At 46.4% G+C, this 19,644-nt stretch overlaps 26 non-coding genes across 26 annotated transcripts; all 26 read right to left on the bottom strand.

Annotated features, from left to right (window-relative positions):
- Nucleotides 1-96: 96 nt before the first annotated feature.
- Nucleotides 97-169, bottom strand: trnaa-ugc (transfer RNA alanine (anticodon UGC)). Its single transcript has one exon. It is a non-coding gene; the product is annotated as a tRNA-Ala (tRNA).
- Nucleotides 170-765: 596 nt separating this feature from the next.
- On the bottom strand, nt 766-838 carry trnaa-ugc (transfer RNA alanine (anticodon UGC)). Its single transcript has one exon. It is a non-coding gene; the product is annotated as a tRNA-Ala (tRNA).
- Nucleotides 839-941: 103 nt separating this feature from the next.
- On the bottom strand, nt 942-1,014 carry trnaa-ugc (transfer RNA alanine (anticodon UGC)). Its single transcript has one exon. It is a non-coding gene; the product is annotated as a tRNA-Ala (tRNA).
- Nucleotides 1,015-1,117: 103 nt separating this feature from the next.
- On the bottom strand, nt 1,118-1,190 carry trnaa-ugc (transfer RNA alanine (anticodon UGC)). Its single transcript has one exon. It is a non-coding gene; the product is annotated as a tRNA-Ala (tRNA).
- Nucleotides 1,191-1,786: 596 nt separating this feature from the next.
- On the bottom strand, nt 1,787-1,859 carry trnaa-ugc (transfer RNA alanine (anticodon UGC)). Its single transcript has one exon. It is a non-coding gene; the product is annotated as a tRNA-Ala (tRNA).
- A 420-nt stretch (nt 1,860-2,279) lies between these two features.
- On the bottom strand, nt 2,280-2,352 carry trnaa-ugc (transfer RNA alanine (anticodon UGC)). The gene has a single exon. It is a non-coding gene; the product is annotated as a tRNA-Ala (tRNA).
- A 631-nt stretch (nt 2,353-2,983) lies between these two features.
- trnaa-ugc (transfer RNA alanine (anticodon UGC)) lies at nt 2,984-3,056 on the bottom strand. The gene has a single exon. It is a non-coding gene; the product is annotated as a tRNA-Ala (tRNA).
- Nucleotides 3,057-4,197: 1,141 nt separating this feature from the next.
- trnaa-ugc (transfer RNA alanine (anticodon UGC)) lies at nt 4,198-4,270 on the bottom strand. Its single transcript has one exon. It is a non-coding gene; the product is annotated as a tRNA-Ala (tRNA).
- A 596-nt stretch (nt 4,271-4,866) lies between these two features.
- On the bottom strand, nt 4,867-4,939 carry trnaa-ugc (transfer RNA alanine (anticodon UGC)). Its single transcript has one exon. It is a non-coding gene; the product is annotated as a tRNA-Ala (tRNA).
- A 2,110-nt stretch (nt 4,940-7,049) lies between these two features.
- Nucleotides 7,050-7,122, bottom strand: trnaa-ugc (transfer RNA alanine (anticodon UGC)). Its single transcript has one exon. It is a non-coding gene; the product is annotated as a tRNA-Ala (tRNA).
- A 279-nt stretch (nt 7,123-7,401) lies between these two features.
- Nucleotides 7,402-7,474, bottom strand: trnaa-ugc (transfer RNA alanine (anticodon UGC)). Its single transcript has one exon. It is a non-coding gene; the product is annotated as a tRNA-Ala (tRNA).
- A 420-nt stretch (nt 7,475-7,894) lies between these two features.
- On the bottom strand, nt 7,895-7,967 carry trnaa-ugc (transfer RNA alanine (anticodon UGC)). Its single transcript has one exon. It is a non-coding gene; the product is annotated as a tRNA-Ala (tRNA).
- A 103-nt stretch (nt 7,968-8,070) lies between these two features.
- Nucleotides 8,071-8,143, bottom strand: trnaa-ugc (transfer RNA alanine (anticodon UGC)). The gene has a single exon. It is a non-coding gene; the product is annotated as a tRNA-Ala (tRNA).
- A 1,441-nt stretch (nt 8,144-9,584) lies between these two features.
- Nucleotides 9,585-9,657, bottom strand: trnaa-ugc (transfer RNA alanine (anticodon UGC)). The gene has a single exon. It is a non-coding gene; the product is annotated as a tRNA-Ala (tRNA).
- Nucleotides 9,658-10,253: 596 nt separating this feature from the next.
- Nucleotides 10,254-10,326, bottom strand: trnaa-ugc (transfer RNA alanine (anticodon UGC)). Its single transcript has one exon. It is a non-coding gene; the product is annotated as a tRNA-Ala (tRNA).
- Nucleotides 10,327-10,605: 279 nt separating this feature from the next.
- trnaa-ugc (transfer RNA alanine (anticodon UGC)) lies at nt 10,606-10,678 on the bottom strand. Its single transcript has one exon. It is a non-coding gene; the product is annotated as a tRNA-Ala (tRNA).
- A 279-nt stretch (nt 10,679-10,957) lies between these two features.
- trnaa-ugc (transfer RNA alanine (anticodon UGC)) lies at nt 10,958-11,030 on the bottom strand. Its single transcript has one exon. It is a non-coding gene; the product is annotated as a tRNA-Ala (tRNA).
- A 103-nt stretch (nt 11,031-11,133) lies between these two features.
- trnaa-ugc (transfer RNA alanine (anticodon UGC)) lies at nt 11,134-11,206 on the bottom strand. The gene has a single exon. It is a non-coding gene; the product is annotated as a tRNA-Ala (tRNA).
- A 596-nt stretch (nt 11,207-11,802) lies between these two features.
- trnaa-ugc (transfer RNA alanine (anticodon UGC)) lies at nt 11,803-11,875 on the bottom strand. The gene has a single exon. It is a non-coding gene; the product is annotated as a tRNA-Ala (tRNA).
- Nucleotides 11,876-11,978: 103 nt separating this feature from the next.
- On the bottom strand, nt 11,979-12,051 carry trnaa-ugc (transfer RNA alanine (anticodon UGC)). The gene has a single exon. It is a non-coding gene; the product is annotated as a tRNA-Ala (tRNA).
- A 103-nt stretch (nt 12,052-12,154) lies between these two features.
- Nucleotides 12,155-12,227, bottom strand: trnaa-ugc (transfer RNA alanine (anticodon UGC)). The gene has a single exon. It is a non-coding gene; the product is annotated as a tRNA-Ala (tRNA).
- An 807-nt stretch (nt 12,228-13,034) lies between these two features.
- trnaa-ugc (transfer RNA alanine (anticodon UGC)) lies at nt 13,035-13,107 on the bottom strand. The gene has a single exon. It is a non-coding gene; the product is annotated as a tRNA-Ala (tRNA).
- A 948-nt stretch (nt 13,108-14,055) lies between these two features.
- trnaa-ugc (transfer RNA alanine (anticodon UGC)) lies at nt 14,056-14,128 on the bottom strand. The gene has a single exon. It is a non-coding gene; the product is annotated as a tRNA-Ala (tRNA).
- Nucleotides 14,129-15,745: 1,617 nt separating this feature from the next.
- On the bottom strand, nt 15,746-15,818 carry trnaa-ugc (transfer RNA alanine (anticodon UGC)). The gene has a single exon. It is a non-coding gene; the product is annotated as a tRNA-Ala (tRNA).
- A 420-nt stretch (nt 15,819-16,238) lies between these two features.
- trnaa-ugc (transfer RNA alanine (anticodon UGC)) lies at nt 16,239-16,311 on the bottom strand. The gene has a single exon. It is a non-coding gene; the product is annotated as a tRNA-Ala (tRNA).
- Nucleotides 16,312-18,949: 2,638 nt separating this feature from the next.
- Nucleotides 18,950-19,022, bottom strand: trnaa-ugc (transfer RNA alanine (anticodon UGC)). The gene has a single exon. It is a non-coding gene; the product is annotated as a tRNA-Ala (tRNA).
- Between the last annotated feature and the right edge of the window lie 622 nt (nt 19,023-19,644).

Raw genomic sequence — 19,644 nt, 5'->3', positions numbered from 1 at the left:
GCTAATCTTAAGGTGGCTGTGGTGGACAACGCCTCCTTGATGTCTGGTGAATTATGGCTGTTCTGGGGTCTTGTTTAGGCCCAGCAGCTAAATGATTGGAGAATGTGGGTATCGATCCCACTACCTCTCACATGCAAAGCGAGCGCTCTACCACTTGAGCTAATTCCCCCTGCTGAGCTAATCTTGACATGCAGTTATTTGACTCACCTGTTAATGGCTCTCCGAAATGCCTTCTGTATATTAGCCAGAGAGCTGGTTCGTTCTTTTTATGTTTAAGACTCATCAACTAACAGGTTACGAGCATTGACAGATACATAAATGAAGGTGTTGCATGCAATACACCATCGCAAGTTCCCTTAGCATTTAATATATCATGGAAATGTGCCAGGAAATAGCTACTGCTTTATTTTGAATATCTAGTGGTAGCTGTTCTTGGGGGAGTTTCCTTGAACGTAGTGTGATTGTGCAAAGCTCAGAGTTGCTGATACCAAGGGAAGATATTAAGGTGGCTGTGGTGGACAACACCTCCTTGATGTCTGGTGAATTCCGAGTGTTCTGGGGTGTTGTTTAGGCCCAGCAGCTAAATGATTGGAGAATGCGGGTATCGATCCAACTACCTCTCACATGCAAAGCGAGCGCTCTACCACTTGAGCTAATTCCCCCTGCTGAGCTAATCTTAAGGTGGCTGTGGTGGACAACGCCTCCTTGATGTCTGGTGAATTATGGCTGTTCTGGTGTGTTGTTTAGGCCCAGCAGCTTAATGATTGGAGAATGTGGGTATTGATCCCACTACCTCTCACATGCAAAGCGAGCGCTCTACCACTTGAGCTAATTCCCCCTGCTGAGCTAATCTTAAGGTGGCTGTGGTGGACAAGGCCTCCTTGATGTCTGGAGAATTATGATTCTTCTGGGGTGTTGTTTAGGCCCAGCAGCTAAATGATTGGAGAATGTGGGTATCGATCCCACTACCTCTCACATGCAAAGCGAGCGCTCTACCACTTGAGCTAATTCCCCTTGGTGAGCTAATCTTACGGTGGCTGTGGTGGACAACGCCTCCTTGATGTCTGGTGAATTACGGGTGTTCTGGGTTGTTGTTTAGGCCCAGCAGCTAAATGATTGGAGAATGTGGGTATCGATCCCACTACCTCTCACATGCAAAGCGAGCGCTCTACCACTTGAGCTAATTCCCCCTGCTGAGCTAATCTTAAGGTGGCTGTGGTGGACAACGCCTCCTTGATGTCTGGTGAATTATGGCTGTTCTGGGGTCTTGTTTAGGCCCAGCAGCTAAATGATTGGAGAATGTGGGTATCGATCCCACTACCTCTCACATGCAAAGCGAGCGCCCTACCACTTGAGCTAATTCCCCCTGCTGAGCTAATCTTGACATGCAGTTATTTGACTCACCTGTTAAAGGCTCTTCAAAATGTCTTCTGTACATTAGCCAGTAAGCTGGTTCGTTCTTTTTATGTTTAAGACTCATCAACTAACAGGTTACGAGCATTGACAGATACATAAATGAAGGTGTTGCATGCACTACATCATCGCAAGTTCCCTTAGCATTTAATATATCATGGAAATGTCCCAGGAAATGGCTACTGCTTTATTTTGAATATCTAGTGGTAGCTGTTCTTGGGGGAGTTTCCTTGAACGTAGTATGATTATGCAAAGCTCAGAGTTGCTGATACCAAGGGAAGATCTTAAGGTGGCTGTGGTGGACAACGCCTCCTTGATGTCTGGTGTATTACGGGTGTTCTGGGGTGTTGTTTAGGCCTAGCAGCTAAATGATTGGAGAATGTGGGTATTGATCCCACTACCTCTCACATGCAAAGCGAGCGCTCTACCACTTGAGCTAATTCCCCCTGCTGAGCTAATCTTGACATGCAGTTATTTGACTCACCTGTTAATGGCTCTCCGAAATGCCTTCTGTACATTAGCCAGAGAGCTGGTTCGTTCTTTTTATGTTTAAGACTCATCAACTAACAGGTTACGAGCATTGACAGATACATAAATGAAGGTGTTGCATGCACTACATCATCGCAAGTTCCCTTAGCATTTTATATATCATGGAAATGTGCCAGGAAATAGCTACTGCTTTATTTTGAATATCTAGTGGTAGCTGTTCTTGGGGGAGTTTCCTTGAACGTAGTGTGATTGTGCAAAGCTCAGAGTTGCTGATACCAAGGGAAGATATTAAGGTGGCTGTGGTGGACAACACCTCCTTGATGTCTGGTGAATTCCGGGTGTTCTGGGGTGTTGTTTAGGCCCAGCAGCTAAATGATTGGAGAATGTGGGTATCGATCCCACTACCTCTCACATGCAAAGCGAGCGCTCTACCACTTGAGCTAATTCCCCCTGCTGAGCTAATCTTAAGGTGGCTGTGGTGGACAACGCCTCCTTGATGTCTGGTGAATTATGGCTGTTCTGGTGTGTTGTTTAGGCCCAGCAGCTAAATGATTGGAGAATGTGGGTATTGATCCCACTACCTCTCACATGCAAAGCGAGCACTCTACCACTTGAGCTAATTCCCCCTGCTGAGCTAATCTTAAGGTGGCTGTGGTGGACAACGCCTCCTTGATGTCTGGTGAATTATGGCTGTTCTGGGGTCTTGTTTAGGCCCAGCAGCTAAATGATTGGAGAATGTGGGTATTGATCCCACTACCTCTCACATGCAAAGCGAGCGCTCTACCACTTGAGTTAATTCCCCCTGCTGAGCTAATCTTAAGGTGGCTGTGGTGGACAACGCCTCTTTGATGTCTGGTGAATTATGGCTGTTCTGGGGTGTTGTTTAGGCCCTGCAGCTAAATGATTGGAGAATGTGGGTATCGATCCCACTACCTCTCATATGCAAAGCGAGCGCTCTACCACTTGAGCTAATTCCCCCTGCTGAGCTAATCTTAAGGTGGCTGTGGTGGACAACGCCTCCTTGATGTCTGGTGAATTATGGCCGTTCTGGGGTGTTGTTTAGGCCCAGCAGCTAAATGATTGGAGAATGTGGGTATCGATCCCACTACCTCTCACATGCAAAGCGAGCGCTCTACCACTTGAGCTAATTCCCCCTGCTGTGCTATTCTTAAGGTGGCTGTGTTGGACAACACCTCCTTGATGTCTGGTGAATTATGGGTGTTTTGAGGTGTTGTTTAGGCCCAGCAGCTAAATGATTGGAGAATGTGGGTATCGATCCCACTACCTCTCACATGCAAAGCGAGCGCTCTACCCATACATCCATCCATTTTCCAAACCGCTTATCCTATTGGGTCGCGGGGGGTCCGGAGCCTATCCCGGAATCAATGGGCACGAGGCAGGGAACAACCCAGGATGGGGGGCCAGCCCATCGCAGGGCACACTCACACACCATGCACTCACACATGCACACCTACGGGCAATTCAGCAACTCCAATTAGCCTCAGCATGTTTTTGGACTGTGGGGGGAAACCGGAGTACCCGGAGGAAACCCCACGACGACACGGGGAGAACATGCAAACTCCGCACACATGTGACCCAGGCGGAGACTCGAACCCGGGTCCCAGAGGTGTGAGGCGACAGTGCTAACCACTGCACCACCATGCCGCCCCGAGCGCTCTACCACTTGAGCTAATTCCCCCTGCTGAGCTAATCTTAAGGTGGCTGCGGTGGACAACGCCTCCTTGATGTCTGGTGAATTACGGGTGTTCTGGGGTGTTGTTTAGGCCCAGCAGCTAAATGATTGGAGAATGTGGGTATCGATCCCACTACCTCTCACATGCAAAGCGAGCGCTCTACCACTTGAGCTAATTCCACCTGCTGAGCTAATCTTGACATGCAGTTATTTGACTCACCTGTTAATGGCTCTCCGAAATGCCTTCTGTACATTAGCCAGAGAGCTGGTTCGTTCTTTTTATGTTTAAGACTCATCAACTAACAGGTTACGAGCATTGACAGATACATAGATGAAGGTGTTGCATGCAATACACCATTGCAAGTTCCCTTAGCATTTAATATATCATGGAAATGTGCCAGGAAATAGCTACTGCTTTATTTTGAATATCTAGTGGTAGCTGTTCTTGGGGGAGTTTCCTTGAACGTAGTGTGATTGTGCAAAGCTCAGAGTTGCTGATACCAAGGGAAGATATTAAGGTGGCTGTGGTGGACAACACCTCCTTGATGTCTGGTGAATTACGGGTGTTCTGGGGTGTTGTTTAGGCCCAGCAGCTAAATGATTGGAGAATGTGGGTATTGATCCCACTACCTCTCACATGCAAAGCGAGCGCTCTACCACTTGAGCTAATTCCCCCTGCTGAGCTAATCTTAAGGTGGTTGTGGTGGACAACACCACCTTGATGTCTGGTGAATTATGGCTGTTCTGGGGTGTTGTTTAGGCCCAGCAGCTAAATGATTGGAGAATGTGGGTATCGATCCCACTACCTCTCACATGCAAAGCGAGCGCTCTTCCACTTGAGCTAATTCCCCCTGCTGAGCTAACCTTGACATGCAGTTATTTGACTCACCTATTAAAGGCTCTTCAAAATGCCTTCTGTACATTAGCCAGAAAGCTGGTTCGTTCTTTTTATGTTTAAGACTCATCAACTAACAGGTTACGAGCATTGACAGATACATAAATGAAGGTGTTGCATGCACTACATCATCACAAGTTCCCTTAGCATTTAATATATCATGGAAATGTCCCAGGAAATGGCTACTGCTTCATTTTGAATATCTAGTGGTAGCTGTTCTTGGGGGAGTTTCCTTGAACGTAGTATGATTGTGCAAAACTCAGAGTTGCTGATACTAAGGGAGGATTTTAAGATGGCTGTGTTGGACAACACCTCCTTGATGTCTGGTGAATTATGGGTGTTCTGAGGTGTTGTTTAGGCCTAGCAGCTAAATGATTGGAGAATGTGGGTATCGATCCCACTACCTCTCACATGCAAAGCGAGCGCTCTACCACTTGAGCTAATTCCCCCTGCTGAGCTAATCTTAAGGTGGCTGTGGTGGACAACGCCTCCTTGATGTCTGGTGAATTATGGCTGTTCTGGGGTGTTGTTTAGGCCCAGCAGCTAAATGATTGGCGAATGTGGGTATTGATCCCACTACCTCTCACATGCAAAGCGAGCGCTCTACCACTTGAGCTAATTCCCTCTGCTGAGCTAATCTTAAGGTGGCTGTGGTGGACAACGCCTCCTTGATGTCTGGTGAATTATGACTGTTCTGGGGTGTTGTTTAGGCCCAGCAGCTAAATGATTGGAGAATGTGGGTATCGATCCCACTACCTCTCACATGCAAAGCAAGCGCTCTACCACTTGAGCTAATTCCCCCTGCTGAGCTAATCTTGACATGCAGTTATTTGACTCACCTGTTAATGGCTCTCCGAAATGCCTTCTGTACATGAGCCAGAGAGCTGGTTCGTTCTTTTTATGTTTAAGACTCATCAACTAACAGGTTACGAGCATTGACAGATACATAAATGAAGGTGTTGCATGCAATACACCATCGCAAGTTCCCTTAGCATTTAATATATCATGGAAATGTGCCAGGAAATAGCTACTGCTTTATTTAGAATATCTAGTGGTAGCTGTTCTTGGGGGAGTTTCCTTGAACGTAGTGTGATTGTGCAAAGCTCAGAGTTGCTGATACCAAGGGAAGATATTAAGGTGGCTGTGGTGGACAACACCTCCTTGATGTCTGGTGAATTCCGGGTGTTCTGGGGTGTTGTTTAGGCCCAGCAGCTAAATGATTGGAGAATGTGGGTATCGATCCCACTACCTCTCACATGCAAAGCGAGCGGTCTACCACTTGAGCTAATTCCCCCTGCTGAGCTAATCTTAAGGTGGCTGTGGTGGACAACACCACCTTGATGTCTGGTGAATTATGGCTGTTCTGGGGTGTTGTTTAGGCCCAGCAGCTAAATGATTGGAGAATGTGGGTATCGATCCCACTACCTCTCACATGCAAAGCAAGCGCTCTACCACTTGAGCTAATTCCCCCTGCTGAGCTAATCTTGACATGCAATTATTTGACTCACCTGTTAATGGCTCTCCGAAATGCCTTCTGTACATTAGCCAGAGAGCTGGTTCGTTCTTTTTATGTTTAAGACTCATCAACTAACAGGTTACGAGCATTGACAGATACATAAATGAAGGTGTTGCATGCAATACACCATCGCAAGTTCCCTTAGCATTTAATATATCATGGAAATGTGCCAGGAAATAGCTACTGCTTTATTTTGAATATCTAGTGGTAGCTGTTCTTGGGGGAGTTTCCTTGAACGTAGTGTGATTGTGCAAAGCTCAGAGTTGCTGATACCAAGGGAAGATATTAAGGTGGCTGTGGTGGACAACACCTCCTTGATGTCTGGTGAATTACGGGTGTTCTGGGGTGTTGTTTAGGCCCAGCAGCTAAATGATTGGAGAATGTGGGTATCGATCTCACTACCTCTCACATGCAAAGCGAGCGCTCTACCACTTGAGCTAATTCCCCCTGCTGAGCTAATCTTAAGGTGGCTGTGGTGGACAACGCCTCCTTGATGTCTGGTGAATTATGACTGTTCTGGGGTGTTGTTTAGGCCCAGCAGCTAAATGATTGGAGAATGTGGGTATCGATCCCACTACCTCTCACATGCAAAGCAAGCGCTCTACCACTTGAGCTAATTCCCCCTGCTGAGCTAATCTTGACATGCAGTTATTTGACTCACCTGTTAATGGCTCTCCGAAATGCCTTCTGTACATTAGCCAGAGAGCTGGTTCGTTCTTTTTATGTTTAAGACTCATCAACTAACAGGTTACGAGCATTGACAGATACATAAATGAAGGTGTTGCATGCACTACATCATCGCAAGTTCCCTTAGCATTTAATATATCATGGAAATGTCCCAGGAAATGGCTACTGCTTCATTTTGAATATCTAGTGGTGGCTGTTCTTGGGGGAGTTTCCTTGAACGTAGTATGATTGTGCAAAGCTCAGAGTTGCTGATACTAAGGGAGGATTTTAAGATGGCTGTGTTGGACAACACCTCCTTGATGTCTGGTGAATTATGGGTGTTCTGAGGTGTTGTTTAGGCCTAGCAGCTAAATGATTGGAGAATGTGGGTATCGATCCCACTACCTCTCACATGCAAAGCGAGCGCTCTACCACTTGAGCTAATTCCCCCTGCTGAGCTAATCTTAAGGTGGCTGTGGTGGACAACGCCTCCTTGATGTCTGGTGAATTATGGCTGTTCTGGGGTGTTGTTTAGGCCCAGCAGCTAAATGATTGGCGAATGTGGGTATTGATCCCACTACCTTTCACATGCAAAGCGAGCGCTCTACCACTTGAGCTAATTCCCTCTGCTGAGCTAATCTTAAGGTGGCTGTGGTGGACAACGCCTCCTTGATGGCTGGTGAATTATGACTGTTCTGGGGTGTTGTTTAGGCCCAGCAGCTAAATGATTGGAGAATGTGGGTATCGATCCCACTACCTCTCACATGCAAAGCGAGCGCTCTACCACTTGAGCTAATTCCCCCTGCTGAGCTAATCTTGACATGCAGTTATTTGACTCACCTGTTAATGGCTCTCCGAAATGCCTTCTGTACATTAGCCAGAGAGCTGGTTCGTTCTTTTTATGTTTAAGACTCATCAACTAACAGGTTACGAGCATTGACAGATACATAAATGAAGGTGTTGCATGCAATACACCATCGCAAGTTCCCTTAGCATTTAATATATCATGGAAATGTGCCAGGAAATAGCTACTGCTTTATTTAGAATATCTAGTGGTAGCTGTTCTTGGGGGAGTTTCCTTGAACGTAGTGTGATTGTGCAAAGCTCAGAGTTGCTGATACCAAGGGAAGATATTAAGGTGGCTGTGGTGGACAACACCTCCTTGATGTCTGGTGAATTACGGGTGTTCTGGGGTGTTGTTTAGGCCCAGCAGCTAAATGATTGGAGAATGTGGGTATCGATCCCACTACCTCTCACATGCAAAGCGAGCGCTCTACCACTTGAGCTAATTCCCCCTGCTGAGCTAATCTTAAGGTGGCTGTGGTGGACAACGCCTCCTTGATGTCTGGTGAATTATGGCTGTTCTGGGGTCTTGTTTAGGCCCAGCAGCTAAATGATTGGAGAATGTGGGTATCGATCCCACTACCTCTTGCATGCAAAGCAAGCGCTCTACCACTTGAGCTAATTCCCCCTGCTGAGCTAATCTTAAGGTGGCTGTGGTGGACAACACCTCCTTGATATCTGGTGAATTATGGCTGTTCTGGGGTGTTGTTTAGGCCCAGCAGCTAAATGATTGGAGAATGTGGGTATCGATCCCACTACCTCTCATATGCAAAGCAAGCGCTCTACCACTTGAGCTAATTCCCCCTGCTGAGCTAATCTTGACATGCAATTATTTGACTCACCTGTTAATGGCTCTCCGAAATGCCTTCTGTACATTAGCCAGAAAGCTGGTTCGTTCTTTTTATGTTTAAGACTCATCAACTAATAGGTTACGAGCATTGACAGATACATAAATGAAGGTGTTGCATGCACTACATCATCGCAAGTTCCCTTAGCATTTAATATATCATGGAAATGTGCCAGGAAATAGCTACTGCTTTATTTTGAATATCTAGTGGTAGCTGTTCTTGGGGGAGTTTCCTTGAACGTAGTGTGATTGTGCAAAGCTCAGAGTTGCTGATACCAAGGGAAGATATTAAGGTGGCTGTGGTGGACAACACCTCCTTGATGTCTGGTGAATTCCGGGTGTTCTGGGGTGTTGTTTAGGCCAAGCAGCTAAATGATTGGAGAATGTGGGTATCGATCCCACTAACTCTCACATGCAAAGCGAGCGCTCTACCACTTGAGCTAATTCCCTCTGCTGAGCTAATCTTAAGGTGGCTGTGGTGGACAACGCCTCCTTGATGTCTGGTGAATTATGACTGTTCTGGGGTGTTGTTTAGGCCCAGCAGCTAAATGATTGGAGAATGTGGGTATCGATCCCACTACCTCTCACATGCAAAGCAAGCGCTCTACCACTTGAGCTAATTCCCCCTGCTGAGCTAATCTTGACATGCAGTTATTTGACTCACCTGTTAATGGCTCTCCGAAATGCCTTCTGTACATTAGCCAGAGAGCTGGTTCGTTCTTTTTATGTTTAAGACTCATCAACTAACAGGTTATGAGCATTGACAGATACATAAATGAAGGTGTTGCATGCAATACACCATTGCAAGTTCCCTTAGCATTTAATATATCATGGAAATGTGCCAGGAAATAGCTACTGCTTTATTTAGAATATCTAGTGGTAGCTGTTCTTGGGGGAGTTTCCTTGAACGTAGTGTGATTGTGCAAAGCTCAGAGTTGCTGATACCAAGGGAAGATATTAAGGTGGCTGTGGTGGACAACACCTCCTTGATGTCTGGTGAATTACGGGTGTTCTGGGGTGTTGTTTAGGCCCAGCAGCTAAATGATTGGAGAACGTGGGTATCGATCCCACTACCTCTCACATGCAAAGCGAGCGCTCTACCACTTGAGCTAATTCCCCCTGCTGAGCTAATCTTAAGGTGGCTGTGGTGGACAACGCCTCCTTGATGTCTGGTGAATTATGGCTGTTCTGGGGTCTTGTTTAGGCCCAGCAGCTAAATGATTGGAGAATGTGGGTATCGATCCCACTACCTCTCACATGCAAAGCGAGCGCTCTACCACTTGAGCTAATTCCCCCTGCTGAGCTAATCTTAAGGTGGCTGTGGTGGACAACACCTCCTTGATGTCTGGTGAATTATGGCTGTTCTGGGGTGTTGTTTAGGCCCAGCAGCTAAATGATTGGAGAATGTGGGTATCGATCCCACTACCTCTCACATGCAAAGCGAGCGCTCTTCCACTTGAGCTAATTCCCCCTGCTGAGCTAACCTTGACATGCAGTTATTTGACTCACCTATTAAAGGCTGTTCAAAATGCCTTCTGTACATTAGCCAGAAAGCTGGTTCGTTCTTTTTATGTTTAAGACTCATCAACTAATAGGTTACGAGCATTGACAGATACATAAATGAAGGTGTTGCATGCACTACATCATCGCAAGTTCCCTTAGCATTTAATATATCATGGAAATGTCCCAGGAAATGGCTACTGCTTTATTTTGAATATCTAGTGGTGGCTGTTCTTGGGGGAGTTTCCTTGAACGTAGTGTGATTGTGCGAAGCTCAGAGTTGCTGATACCAAGGGAGGATTTTAAGATGGCTGTGTTGGACAACACCTCCTTGATGTCTGGTGAATTATGGGTGTTCTGACGTGTTGTTTAGGCCTAGCAGCTAAATGATTGGAGAATGTGGGTATTGATCCCACTACCTCTCACATGCAAAGCGAGCGCTCTACCACTTGAGCTAATTCCCCCTGCTGAGCTAATCTTAAGGTGGCTGTGGTGGACAACGCCTCCTTGATGTCTGGTGAATTATGGCTGCTCTGGGGTGTTGTTTAGGCCCAGCAGCTAAATGATTAGAGAATGTGGGTATCGATCCCACTACCTCTCACATGCAAAGCGAGCGCTCTACCACTTGAGCTAATTCCCCCCGCTGAGCTAATCTTAAGGTGGCTGTGGTGGACAACGCCTCCTTGATGTCTGGTGAATTATGGCTGCTCTGGGGTGTTGTTTAGGCCCAGCAGCTAAATGATTGGAGAATGTGGGTATCGATCCCACTACCTCTCACATGCAAAGCGAGCGCTCTACCACTTGAGCTAATTCCCCCTGCTGAGCTAATCTTAAGGTGGCTGTGGTGGACAACGCCTCCTTGATGTCTGGTGAATTACGGGTGTTCTGGGGTGTTGTTTAGGCCCAGCAGCTAAATGATTGGAGAATGTGGTTATCGATCCCACTACCTCTCACATGCAAAGCGAGCGCTCTACCACTTGAGCTAATTCCCCCTGCTGAGCTAATCTTAAGGTGGCTGTGGTGGACAACGCCTCCTTGATGTCTGGTGAATTATGGCTGTTCTGGGGTCTTGTTTAGGCCCAGCAGCTAAATGATTGGAGAATGTGGGTATCGATCCCACTACCTCTCACATGCAAAGCGAGCGCTCTACCACTTGAGCTAATTCCCCCTGCTGAGCTAATCTTAAGGTGGCTGTGGTGGACAACGCGTCCTTGATGTCTGGTGAATTATGGCTGTTCTGGGGTGTTGTTTAGGCCCAGCAGCTAAATGATTGAAGAATGTGGGTATCGATCCCACTACCTCTCACATGCAAAGCGAGCGCTCTACCACTTGAGCTAATTCCCCCTGCTGAACTAATCTTAAGGTGGCTGTGGTGGACAACGCCTCCTTGATGTCTGGTGAATTATGACTGTTCTGGGGTGTTCTTTAGGCCCAGCAGCTAAATGATTGGAGAATGTGGGTATCGATCCCACTACCTCTCACATGCAAAGCAAGCGCTCTACCACTTGAGCTAATTCCCCCTGCTGAGCTAATCTTGACATGCAGTTATTTGACTCACCTGTTAATGGCTCTCCGAAATGCCTTCTGTACATTAGCCAGAGAGCTGGTTCGTTCTTTTTATGTTTAAGACTCATCAACTAACAGGTTACGAGCATTGACAGATACATAAATGAAGGTGTTGCATGCAATACACCATCGCAAGTTCCCTTAGCATTTAATATATCATGGAAATGTGCCAGGAAATAGCTACTGCTTTATTTTGAATATCTAGTGGTAGCTGTTCTTGGGGGAGTTTCCTTGAACGTAGTGTGATTGTGCAAAGCTCAGAGTTGCTGATACCAAGGGAAGATATTAAGGTGGCTGTGGTGGACAACACCTCCTTGATGTCTGGTGAATTACGGGTGTTCTGGGGTGTTGTTTAGGCCCAGCAGCTAAATGATTGGAGAATGTGGGTATCGATCCCACTACCTCTCACATGCAAAGCGAGCGCTCTACCACTTGAGCTAATTCCCCCTGCTAAGCTAATATTAAGGTGGCTGTGGTGGACAACGCCTCCTTGATGTCTGGTGAATTATGGCTGTTCTGGGGTGTTGTTTAGGCCCAGCAGCTAAATGATTGGAGAATGTGGGTATCGATCCCACTACCTCTCACATGCAAAGCGAGCGCTCTACCACTTGAGCTAATTCCCCCTGCTGAGCTATTCTTAAGCTGGCTGTGTTGGACAACGCCTCCTTGATGTCTGGTGAATTATGGGTGTTCTGAGGTGTTGTTTAGGCCTAGCAGCTAAATGATTGGAGAATGTGGGTATCGATCCCACTACCTCTCACATGCAAAGCGAGCGCTCTACCACTTGAGCTAATTCCCCCTGCTGAGCTAATCTTAAGGTGGCTGTGGTGGACAACGCCTCCTTGATGTCTGGTGAATTATGGCTGTTCTGGGGTGTTGTTTAGGCCCAGCAGCTAAATGATAGGAGAATGTGGGTATCGATCGCACTACCTCTCACATGCAAAGCGAGCGCTCTACCACTTGAGCTAATTCCCCCTGCTGAGCTAATCTTAAGGTGGCTGTGGTGGACAACGCCTCCTTGATGTCTGGTGAATTATGGCTGTTCTGGGGTCTTCTTTAGGCCCAGCAGCTAAATGATTGGAGAATGTGGGTATCGATCCCACTACCTCTCACATGCAAAGCGAGCGCTCTACCACTTGAGCTTATTCCCCCTGCTGAGCTAATCTTAAGGTGGCTGTGGTGGACAACGCGTCCTTGATGTCTGGTGCATTATGGCTGTTCTGGGGTGTTGTTTAGGCCCAGCAGCTAAATGATTGGAGAATGTGGGTATCGATCCCACTACCTCTCACATGCAAAGCGAGCGCTCTAACATTTGAGCTAATTCCCCATGCTGAGCTAATCTTAAGGTGGCTGTGGTGGACAACGCCTCCTTGATGTCTGGTGAATTATGGCTGTTCTGGGGTGTTGTTTAGGCCCAGCAGCTAAATGATTGGATAATGTGGGTATTGATCCCACTACCTCACACATGCAAAGCGAGCGCTCTACCACTTGAGCTAATTCCCCCTGCTGAGCTAATCTTAAGGTGGCTGTGGTGGACAACGCCTCCTTGATGTCTGGTGAATTATGGCTGTTCTGGGGTCTTGTTTAGGCCCAGCAGCTAAATGATTGGAGAATGTGGGTATCGATCCCACTACCTCTCACATGCAAAGCGAGCGCTCTACCACTTGAGCTAATTCCCCCAGCTGAGCTAATCTTAAGGTGGGTGTGGTGGACAACGCCTCCTTGATGTCTGGTGAATTATGGTTGTTCTGGGGTGTTGTTTAGGCCCAGCAGCTAAATGATTAGAGAATGTGGGTATCGATCCCACTTCCTCTCACATGCAAAGCGAGTGCTCTTCCACTTGAGCTAATTCCCCCTGCTGAGCTAATCTTGACATGCAGTTATTTGACTCACCTGTTAAAGGCTCTTCAAAATGTCTTCTGTACATTAGCCAGTAAGCTGGTTCGTTCTTTTTATGTTTAAGACTCATCAACTAACAGGTTACGAGCATTGACAGATACATAAATGAAGGTGTTGCATGCACTACATCATCGCAAGTTCCCATAGCATTTAATATATCATGGAAATGTCCCAGGAAATGGCTACTGCTTTATTTTGAATATCTAGTGGTAGCTGTTCTCGGGGGAGTTTCCTTGAACGTAGTATGATTGTGCAAAGCTCAGAGTTGCTGATACCAAGGGAGGATTTTTAGATGGCTGTGGTGGACAACACCTCCTTGATGTCTGGTGAATTATGGGTGTTCTGGGGTGTTGTTTAGGCCCAGCAGCTAAATGATTGGAGAATGTGGGTATCGATTCCACTACCTCCCACATGCAAAGCGAGCGCTCTACCACTTGAGCTAATTCCCCCTGCTGAGCTAATCTTAAGGTGGCTGTGGTGGACAATGCCTCCTTGATGTCTGGTGAATTATGGCTGTTCTGGGGTGTTGTTTAGGCCCAGCAGCTAAATGATTGGAGAATGTGGGTATCGATCCCACTACCTCTCACATGCAAAGCGAGCACTCTACCACTTGAGCTAATTCCCTCTGCTGAGCTAATCTTAAGGTGGCTGTGGTGGACAACGCCTCCTTGATGTCTGGTGAATTATGGCTGTTCTGGGGTCTTGTTTAGGCCCAGCAGCTAAATGATTGGAGAATGTGGGTATCGATCCCACTACCTCTCACATGCAAAGCGAGCACTCTACCACTTGAGCTAATTCCCCCTGTTGAGTTAATCTTGACATGCAGTTATTTGACTCACCTGTTAAAGGATCTTCAAAATTCCTTCTGTACATTAGCCAGAGAGCTGGTTTGTTCTTTTTATGTTTAAGACTCATCAACTAACAGGTTACGAGCATTGACAGATACATAAATGAAGGTGTTGCATGCAATACACCATCGCAAGTTCCCTTAGCATTTAATATATCATGGAAATGTCCCAGGAAATGGCTACTGCTTTATTTTGAATATCTAGTGGTGGCTGTTCTTGGAGGAGTTTCCTTGAACGTAGTATGATTGTGCAAAGCTCAGAGTTGCTGATACCAAGGGAAGATATTAAGGTGGCTGTGGTGGACAACACCTCCTTGATGTCTGGTGAATTATGGCTGTTCTGGGGTGTTGTTTAGGCCCAGCAGCTAAATAATTGGAGAATGTGGGTATCGATCCCACTACCTCACACATGCAAAGTGAGCGCTCTACCACTTGAGCTAATTCGCCCTGCTGAGCTAATCTTAAGGTGGCTGTGGTGGACAATGCCTCTTTGATGTCTGGTGAATTATGGGTGTGATTGGGTGTTGTTTAGGCCCAGCAGCTAAATGATTGGAGAATGTGGGTATCGATCCCACTACCTCTCACATACAAAGCGAGCGCTCTACTTCTTGAGCTAATTCCCCCTGCTGAGCTAATCTTAAGGTGGGTGTGGTGGACAATGCCTCTTTGATGTCTGGTGAATTATGGGTGCTATTGGGTGTTGTTTAGGCCCAGCAGCTAAATGATTGGAGAATGTGGGTATCGATCCCACTACCTCTCACATGCAAAGTGAGCACTCTACCACTTGAGCTAATTCCCCCTTCTGAGCTATTCTTGACATGCAGTTATTTGACTCACCTGTTAATGGCTCTCCGAAATGCCTTCTGTACATTAGCCAGAGAGCTGGTTCGTTCTATTTATGTTTAAGACTCATCAACTAACAGGTTACGAGCATTGACAGATACATAAATGAAGGTGTTGCATGCAATACACCATCGCAAGTTCCCTTAGCATTTAATATATCATGGAAATGTGCCAGGATATGGCTACTGCTTTATTTTGAATATCTAGTGGTGGCTGTTCTTGGAGGAGTTTCCTTGAACGTAGGATGATTGTGCAAAGCTCAGAGTTGCTGATACCAAGGGAAGATATTAAGGTGGCTGTGGTGGACAACACCTCCTTGATGTCTGGTGAATTATGGCTGTTCTGGGGTGTTGTTTAGGCCCAGCAGCTAAATGATTGGAGAATGTGGGTATCGATCCCACTACCTCACACATGCAAAGCGAGCGCTCTACCACTTGAGCTAATTCGCCCTGCTGAGCTAATCTTAAGGTGGCTGTGGTGGACAATGCCTCTTTGATGTCTGGTGAATTATGGGGGTTATTGGGTGTTGTTTAGGCCCAGCAGCTAAATGATTGGAGAATGTGGGTATCGATCCCACTACCTCTCACATGCAAAGCGAGCGCTCTACTTCTTGAGCTAATTCCCCCTGCTGAGCTAATCTTAAGGTGGCTGTGGTGGACAATGCCTCTTTGATGTCTGGTGAATTATGGGGGTTATTGGGTGTTGTTTAGGCCCACCAGCTAAATGATTGGAGAATGTGGGTATCGATCCCACTACCTCTCACATGCAAAGCGAGCACTCTACCACTTGAGCTAATTCCCCCTGCGGAGCTAATCTTGACATGCAGTTATTTGACTCACCTGTTAATGGCTCTCCGAAATGCCTTCTGTACATTAGCCAGAGAGCTGGTTCGTTCTTTTTATGTTTAAGACTCATCAACTAACAGGTTACGAGCATTGACAGATACATAAATGAAGGTGTTGCATGCAATACACCATCGCAAGTTCCCTTAGCATTTAATATATCATGGAAATGTGCCAGGATATGGCTACTGCTTTATTTTGAATATCTAGTGGTGGCTGTTCTTGGGGGAGTTTCCTTGAACGTAGGATGATTGTGCAAAGCTCAGAGTTGCTGATACCAAGGGAAGATATTAAGGTGGCTGTGGTGGACAACACCTCCTTGATGTCTGGTGAATTATGGCTGTTCTGGGGTGTTGTTTAGGCCCAGCAGCTAAATGATTGGAGAATGTGGGTATCGATCCCACTACCTCTCACATGCAAAGCGAGCGCTCTACCACTTGAGCTAATTCCCCCAGCTGAGCTAATCTTAAGGTGGGTGTGGTGGACAATGCCTCTTTGATGTCTGGTGAATTATGGGTGCTATTGGGTGTTGTTTAGGCCCAGCAGCTAAATGATTGGAGAATGTGGGTATCGATCCCACTACCTCTCACATGCAAAGCGAGCGCTCTACTTCTTGAGCTAATTCCCCCTGCTGAGCTAATCTTAAGGTGGCTGTGGTGGACAATGCCTCTTTGATGTCTGGTGAACTATGGGTGTTATTGGGTGTTGTTTAGGCCCAGCAGCTAAATGATTGGAGAATGTGGGTATCGATTCCACTACCTCTCACATGCAAAGCGAGCACTCTACCACTTGAGCTAATTCCCCCTGCGGAGCTAATCTTGACATGCAGTTATTTGACTCACCTGTTAATGGCTCTCCGAAATGCCTTCTGTACATTAGCCAGAGAGCTGGTTCGTTCTTTTTATGTTTAAGACTCATCAACTAACAGGTTACGAGCATTGACAGATACATAAATGAAGGTGTTGCATGCAATACACCATCGCAAGTTCCCTTAGCATTTAATATATCATGGAAATGTGCCAGGATATGGCTACTGCTTTATTTTGAATATCTAGTGGTGGCTGTTCTTGGGGGAGTTTCCTTGAACGTAGGATGATTGTGCAAAGCTCAGAGTTGCTGATACCAAGGGAAGATATTAAGGTGGCTGTGGTGGACAACACCTCCTTGTTGTCTGGTGAATTATGGCTGTTCTGGGGTGTTGTTTAGGCCCAGCAGCTAAATGATTGGAGAATGTGGGTATCGATCCCACTACCTCACACATGCAAAGTGAGCGCTCTACCACTTGAGCTAATTCGCCCTGCTGAGCTAATCTTAAGGTGGCTGTGGTGGACAATGCCTCTTTGATGTCTGGTGAATTATGGGTGTTATTGGGTGTTGTTTAGGCCCAGCAGCTAAATGATTGGAGAATGTGGGTATCGATCCCACTACCTCTCACATGCAAAGCGAGCGCTCTACTTCTTGAGCTAATTCCCCCTGCTGAGCTAATCTTAAGGTGGCTGTGGTGGACAATGCCTCTTTGATGTCTGGTGAATTATGGGTGTTATTGGGTGTTGTTTAGGCCCAGCAGCTAAATGATTGGAGAATGTGGGTATCGATCCCACTATCTCTCACATGCAAAGCGAGCACTCTACCACCTGAGCTAATTCCCCCTGCGGAGCTAATCTTGACATGCAGTTATTTGACTCACCTGTTAATGGCTCTCCGAAATGCCTTCTGTACATTAGCCAGAGAGCTGGTTCGTTCTTTTTATGTTTAAGACTCATCAACTAACAGGTTACGAGCATTGACAGATACATAAATGAAGGTGTTGCATGCAATACACCATCGCAAGTTCCCTTAGCATTTAATATATCATGGAAATGTGCCAGGATATGGCTACTGCTTTATTTTGAATATCTAGTGGTGGCTGTTCTTGGGGGAGTTTCCTTGAACGTAGGATGATTGTGCAAAGCTCAGAGTTGCTGATACCAAGGGAAGATATTAAGGTGGCTGTGGTGGACAACACCTCCTTGATGTCTGGTGAATTATGGCTGTTCTGGGGTGTTGTTTAGGCCCAGCAGCTAAATGATTGGAGAATGTGGGTATCGATCCCACTACCTCACACATGCAAAGTGAGCGCTCTACCACTTGAGCTAATTCGCCCTGCTGAGCTAATCTTAAGGTGGCTGTGGTGGACAATGCCTCTTTGATGTCTGGTGAATTATGGGTGTTATTGGGTGTTGTTTAGGCCCAGCAGCTAAATGATTGGAGAATGTGGGTATCGATCCCACTACCTCTCACATGCAAAGCGAGCGCTCTACTTCTTGAGCTAATTCCCCCTGCTGAGCTAATCTTAAGGTGGCTGTGGTGGACAATGCCTCTTTGATGTCTGGTGAATTATGGGTGTTATTGGGTGTTGTTTAGGCCTAGCAGCTAAATGATTGGAGAATGTGGGTATCGATCCCACTATCTCTCACATGCAAAGCGAGCACTCTACCACCTGAGCTAATTCCCCCTGCGGAGCTAATCTTGACATGCAGTTATTTGACTCACCTGTTAATGGCTCTCCGAAATGCCTTCTGTACATTAGCCAGAGAGCTGGTTCGTTCTTTTTATGTTTAAGACTCATCAACTAACAGGTTACGAGCATTGACAGATACATAAATGAAGGTGTTGCATGCAATACACCATCACAAGTTCCCTTAGCATTTAATATATCATGGAAATGTGCCAGGATATGGCTACTGCTTTATTTTGAATATCTAGTGGTGGCTGTTCTTGGGGGAGTTTCCTTGAACGTAGGATGATTGTGCAAAGCTCAGAGTTCCTGATACCAAGGGAAGATATTAAGTCAGCTGTGGTGGACAACACCTCCTTGATGTCTGGTGAATTACGGGTGTTTTTGGGTGGTGTTTAGGCCCAGCAGCTATATGATTGGAGAATGTGGGTATCAATCCCATTACCTCTTACCTGCAAAGCGAGCGCTCTACCACTTGAGCTAATTCCCCTTGCTGAGCTAATCTTATGGTGGCTGTGGTGGACAATGCCTCCTTGATGTCTGGTGAATTATGGGTGTTATTGGGTGTTGTTTAGGCCCAGCAGCTAAATGATTGGAGAATGTGGGTATCGATCCCACTACCTCTCACATGCAAAGCGAGCGCTCTACCACTTGAGCTAATTCCCCCTGCTGAGCTAATCTTGACATGCAGTTATTTGACTCACCTATTAAAGGCTCTTCAAAATGCCTTCTGTACATTAGCCAGAAAGCTGGTTCGTTCTTTTTATGTTTAAGACTCATCAACTAACAGGTTACGAGCATTGACAGATACATAAATGAAGGTGTTGCATGCACTACACCATCGCAACTTCCCTTAGCATTTAATATATCATGGAAATGTCCCAGGAAATGGCTACTGCTTTATTTTGAATATCTAGTGGTAGCTGTTCTTGCGGGGGTTTCCTTGAACGTAGTTTGATTGTGCAAAGCTCAGAGTTGCTGATACCAAGGGAAGATATTAAGGTGGCTGTGGTGGACAACACCTCCTTGATGTCTGGTGAATTACGGGTGTTCTGGGGTGTTGTTCAGGCCTAGCAGCTAAATGATTGGAGAATGTGGGTATCGATCCCACTACCTCTCATATGCAAAGCGAGCGCTCTACCACTTGAGCTAATTCCCCCTGCTGAGCTAATCTTAAGGTGGCTGTGGTGGACAACGTCTCCTTGATGTCTGGTGAATTACAGCTGTTCTGGGGTGTTGTATAGGCCCAGCAGCTAAATGATTGGAGAATGTGGGTATTGATCCCACT

Source organism: Brienomyrus brachyistius, chromosome 2 (assembly GCF_023856365.1).
Source record: "Brienomyrus brachyistius isolate T26 chromosome 2, BBRACH_0.4, whole genome shotgun sequence".
NCBI lineage: Eukaryota > Metazoa > Chordata > Actinopteri > Osteoglossiformes > Mormyridae > Brienomyrus > Brienomyrus brachyistius.
Note: the sequence above shows the minus strand (reverse complement) of the source record. Positions and strands in the feature narration are given on the sequence as shown.